This window comes from Callorhinus ursinus, unplaced genomic scaffold (genome assembly GCF_003265705.2).
Source record: "Callorhinus ursinus isolate GAN/ISIS: 27379988/994484 unplaced genomic scaffold, GSC_fseal_2.0 scaffold52, whole genome shotgun sequence".
NCBI lineage: Eukaryota > Metazoa > Chordata > Mammalia > Carnivora > Otariidae > Callorhinus > Callorhinus ursinus.
Window position 1 is genome coordinate 1206483 of NW_027397114.1, and position 6129 is coordinate 1212611.

A 6129-nucleotide genomic window follows, 5' to 3' on the forward strand; every position below is an offset into this window, starting at 1 on the left:
TCATAAAACAAATTTAAAAATGAAAGCAATCCAAATGTTCTTCAGTAGTTATTGGCTAAAAAGTACTGACAAGTCTGTAGAGTGGACTATTATCTCAGTGAAAAGGAACAAGTCACAGGGACATACAGACATCAACAGAATTGAAACCTGCAAATACATTGTTGAGTGAAAGAAGTTACAGAAGAATCATATACAATATGATTCCATATATACCAAGTTCAAGAAGAAGCAGAACTAACAATATATTGCTTACAGTTGTAATCATAGGTGGTAAAATATTTTCTATAAAATAAGGAAATAAATTATATCCATCAATTTATTAGTTACTCTTTGCGGGGAGACAATGAGATGTTAGCAGGGGAGGAATTCTAAGGAATTAGCACTGTTTGTTCTTAATTAGGGTGCTGCTTACCTGAGTATTCACCTATAGTTATCTTAAACTGTTCATGTATATTTCATACATTCTCTTTATATTTTAAAAAAGTTATTCTCATTAAATTTCCAGCACTTTGTTCATACTGCTCTGTTTCTCTCTTAGCATCCCATATTCCCAGATGCTCAGAGAGCCAAGGTCAGAGGAGCTGTTTTCCAGTCCTTTAATTAATTACTTGCTAAATTTCCCACTTTTGGCTCTTGCTTCTATTTCCTGCTGCCTCTTATCTTTTGTTATTCCAGGATTTGGTGAGTGGAAAACTTGCCTTTTCATCTGTCACATGTCAGGCATGCATTGGGTCTTGGTTTCTTCATCATATCATTTTATTTTCTGTAAATTCCTTATAATTTTGGCATGTGGACAGGAATTTCCTAGTACTGCAATGTTAAAACTTCTTTTCTTTTGGAATTTTTGGAGTTTGGATTATTCTTTTGGATTATTTCTTTTGGATTTTGAGGAGGAAGGGAGGTAATGATTATTCTCAGATATTTTGACTCAGAAGCCTCTTATTGTGGATATTTTAAGACATTTTAGAAAATCTTTACTTTCATTCTAAAATAATCTTTAACAAGCAGTGATCCTCAATTTTAGATTTAGATTTTTCTAGCAACCCAAAACAATCCATTGGGAACTCTGTTTAGCAGTTAATGATATTTTAATGAGCTGTGGAAATTTTAACTCTGAATACACATTATAATTACCTAGGAAAGTTTTAAAAATACTAGTGACCAGGGGCACCTGGGTGGCTCAGTTGGCTAATTGTCTGCCTTTGGCTCAGGTCATGATCTCAGGGTCCTGGGATCGAGTCCCATATCAGGCTCCCTGCTCAGTGGGGTATCTGCTTCTCCCTCTCACTCTGCCCTTCTCCCTGCTTGTGCTCTCATGCTCTCTCTCTGTCAAATAAATAAATAAAATCTTTAAAAAACATATTAGTGACCAGAGTCCAACCCACACCAATTAAATTGGAATTTTTGTAGGCAGAGCCCTGGAATATCTATTTAAAAAAGCAAAAGAAAAATTATTTAATGTACACTAGGATTGAAAATCACTATTCTAGTGGGTGAGATAAAAGCATAAATAAAAATTTATGCAACAAGAAATTATAAGACAAAATGTCTTTAGGTCACTATTTAGAGTCAGCAGGAGTGAATGTTAATACTTATGCCAAAAACAGTCATGCCAACACTTCAGTCATAAGTCAGTGACCATTTTCCCATCCTGTATTTCCAGGGGAGAACCAATTTCTCCTGTTTCCACTCTCTTGGACATGTAAGGTTTCTCTGTTCTCATAGGGCTTTGGTTATTTGAAGGGAATCTCTGCTATGCATATTGATTGGATGAAGATATTACCCATATTTTTACTCTTAAGATTTATTTTCTGGAGATTAGATGTTACTCTTATTTGGGCAAAATTCTTATAATTTTCTTAGCTCTGACTTACGCGTGTAAATTTCTCCATTTTAAAATTTACAAACAGCTTATGCCCCTGAAACCCCATTGATATGGGTCTTTCTTGAAACTCCTAATACAGAAATGAAAACAGACTGAATTATTCTTATAGACTACTGATGGTCATTTCAGCTTTTCACTGACTCCTATTCTTTTTTTTGGTCCCCTTTTGCTTCCAGCCTCTATGGTAAGCCTTAATGCCCTTCCCAAGGAAGAGTTAGGATTTGCCTTATTAAACTGTAGTCAGCCTTTAAACACAGCTCATAACTCATCTCTTCTGGTCCACCTGATGCTTTGGGCTGGGATCCCTAGATCCATGCTCAGTACCACCCCTACCCTCTGACTTATCATTCACTTTGATTTTTCTGGTTTGACTTTCTACACTGAAGAGTAACTATTCCCCAGACTCATCCCTGAAGATTTTTCTACATTTTTTAGACTCTGGCCTTCTAGGTTCCAGTGTGTGATCTTGGCTGGCCATAGCAATGTCCTAACAAGACCTCTGGCCTACCCGTAAGCAGGCATCCTGTTCTCTGAAAAAGGAGACACTGCCTGGAAGCCCCAGGAATGTCTTACTTAAGCCTAGAAACATCCCCTTCCACTAGCCATATTCCTTCCACTATTCTCCTTTTTTTTTTTTTTTTTAGTTTTTTGAGTACAGTTGACACACAATGTTACATTACTTTTAGGTGTACAACAGAGTGATTCAACATCTCTATACATTTATATATTATGCTATGCTCACCACATCATAACTACCATCTGTCACCATGCAATGTTACTATAAAACCATTGACTCTCTTCTCTATGCTGTGCTTTTTATTCCTGTGATGTATTCATTCCATAACTTGGGGCCTCTATCTCCCACAAAAATATGGAACACTTCATGAATTTGTGGACAGGGGCCACGCTAATCTTCTTTATATTGTTTTGATATTCGTATACGTGCTGCCAAAGAGAACACCAATACTCCCCATTCCTAAAAGAATGAACACCTTTCATACACCTCGTCTTTACCATATTTGCCTGTTTTATGAGCACCGCACATGTTAAACGTTTAGTAAATATGTATCAAATATGTGACTGAGTGAGTGAATGAATGATTCGTGATAAGTGTCAATCTATGTTGCCTCCATAAAAATATGCTTCGGAGCACCAAGATAAAAATGGCATAATCTTTTCCTTGGAGTAAAAGTAGAATGGTAAGTAGTAGGTTAGTGAAAACAGAAAAGAAAATATATGAGCCTCAATATCCCAGGCCTCTATGTACCTGTGGCTACAATATAAGACCGTAGTTCTTTTTCATATGCTAATTATGATGGTACAAGATAACTTTTCTTTGGCGTGCTCAATCTCTCCTCCTCCTCATGCAGCTGCCCACTGCTAGTGACATCTACTACCCTCCTTCACTCTTCTCTACTCTAAGAAGAGGGAGCACTACTCAAGGACCAGGAAACTGTTGTTTTCTGCATCACTTTTCCCGCAGATGAGCACAGAACTTCTCTAATTTTCTATGTCTCTGAGACCAAATTGTAACCGTTAATAACACTTTACTGAATAGTCAGAGATAATGGAAGGGCAGTAAACAACACATAGAATAACTACTGTGCAAGCACAGAGTTATCCTAGAATCCTTTCTAGGCTTGTTTGCTGTCTTTCTGGTATGTTTCCGTAAGACTTAAGCCCATTTGATGTGCTCTGAGATTCTCTTTGGCCGAGAATCTAGGTCATATTAAACTTACATCTAGGGCTTATTTACCTACATCTTCACTTCTTGACCCAAGACTAACTTTTCACAAAAATAATATGTTCATTCATTCAACAAATACACATTTAGTACCTACTCCTAACAGGTACCAGACACTGAATTAAACAGATGTCAAAGTGTTGTCAAATAAATTCTAACCAAGTGGAACAACAAAAATAAAGTCCTTATACACTGTTAGCCAGAAGGTTGGGATAAAAGAGACTGTTCTGATATTTTGGAACTTACGGAGGATATGGCCACTTAGGTTAGTTATGAAGGGGGGGAAATGGGACAAGAAACAGGAAAGTGAGGTGGGGCAAGGCTGATTTTAGTTCGTAGTTCTCAGAAGTAGATGACCTGAATGAGAAAGTCTGGGAAAATACACTGTGTGGGTTCTAGTTTAACAAGGAGAAAAAACCACTTAATATAATCCAGGGCAATATATTCTGAGGTTTTGGATTTTGAGCATAGGCACACACGCATATACAGACACAGTCCTTTATGGTTGGGGCTTGCAGTTCCTGGTACACTATTGCAGAAAAGATCTCAACCCTTTACACAAACTAACTCTATGTTCTCCTGAGCTTGCATTCTACTGGTGATTAACAGTAAGAATTTCAGTACCCATCAGAAGCCTGGGATCCTGAAAAAAAATTCTGAGTACTAGTCTGTATTACTTTGGTCACTTCAGTATACAGAGGAAGTGACAGTGCTGTAACATGTTTTTAGAAGGGCTTTTGGAATTCAGACAAGAGAGACTAAATCTGCCTGGAGAAGTCAAGAAAGGATATAGAGGAATTGTAACAGTTGACTTTGGTCTTGAAAGATTGAGAAGACATTCACTTGGAAAGAAAGAAGAGAAAGGTTACTTAAGAAGAGAAAAATTACACGATCAGATCTGTGTTTTAGACAGTCTCAGGAATGATTTGGAAAAGGAAGTGACAGGATATGGGATGAATAATGAAACAGCTACTGGATCCATGCAAAAAAAAAAAAAGAAATGAGGGTTGAAGGAAAGCATTAGCGATGGAGATAGAGAGAAGCAAACATATTGGAGTGACATTTCAGAGATAGACTTGACAGTTTCTAGTTTCAGAGGGTGTCTAGAAAAGAGGAAGGAACCAAAGATGGCTCTGAAATGTATTTGGGGATAAAAATTGAGAAGAAAAGATTTGGATATGTCAGGAGAAAATTATTTTTTTAATGCCAGGGTACTTGTGGTATCCTCACATAAAGTCAGTGGGCATATATAGCTGGGATCATGGAAGAGAAATCAAGGTTAAAGATAAAGATTTGGGAGTCACCGACATAGAGGTCGTTGATACCACATCAGAATATGGTACTGCAAAAGAATAACTTAGGGACTCAAAAGATAAGAGAGGTAAAGTTGAACTGCAGACAAAAATGGAAGTGTATAAATAGCAAACAGCAATGATAGAGAGAGATCCTTTGAACCAAGATTCTCGTCACTGGCTCTTTCATCTCCAGTGGGTTAATTCAGAAAATGGGGTTTGTAGATTCTATCAGAATGCATCAGTTAACTTGTAAGAAGTTGGATCAGGCTGTTCCTAATACAGGACATAGATGTGTTTGTCAGTTAGCAGCGGCCAGTCACCATATAATGGTGCTTAGTAGCCCTGCATTGATGTTATCCATCTGCCTTGAGATGCTGTCTTATTTTTAAGAGGTAATTTTAATATACAAATGATTGCCAGTTAACAACTGACCCGAATGTCACACCTGCATTTAACACATATTATAGGAAGAAAAAAGAACTTCAAAAATACATGGAAAGATGCAGTGGGATCTGTTAATATACAGTGAATGAAAGTGTGTTATTGAAGTCTGTGACAATTAACACATCCTTATTTTATGGCAAATTACCAATTCCTATTAGAGAAGATCACACATGCTATTCAATTAATACAAAATGAAAACAGAGCTATAGGAAATGAATTTATGCATTGATTGTCATGCCTGGACAGAGAATTCCAAAGTCCACAGGAAATCTGTATACCAGGACATCTTTATGAATGACAGTAGTGCTCTGAAAACAATTTTCTATATTTAGTATTTAAATATTTCCAGAGAAGTAACATAGTATAATAAAAAAAAATAGCAAATGAATAAGTAAACTCTACTATTTAGCTCAGAAGATCTGGGATCAAATGAAACTTAGACAATTTGATATCTGCTTCCTACCCAGAGCACTGCAAATCTCTCAAATCTCTCACAGGTGTGCAACCACATTTTGATCCATATTAAAATTAATTTTTCCCAATGATGTACACATGCTGACATTGTGATCTTTCAAATGAAGTAGTTAGCTGAGTGGTTTGTGCAATGCTTGTGCAGACAGGGTCTAACTTAGGGGAGACAAGAAGTATAAGAGAATATCTAGCCAACACCAAAAAGGTTGTGAGTGATCTCACTACAGTCAGATTGTAATTTAAATTTGTATTCTACCTGTTGTCTACAGGTTTATAATACCTCTTTCTGT

General features: G+C 36.8%; 1 pseudogene; it reads right to left on the minus strand.

Moving 5' to 3' along the window:
- Window positions 1-2750: 2750 nt before the first annotated feature.
- On the minus strand, window positions 2751-2846 carry LOC112814150 (U6 spliceosomal RNA; annotated as a pseudogene).
- Between the last annotated feature and the right edge of the window lie 3283 nt (window positions 2847-6129).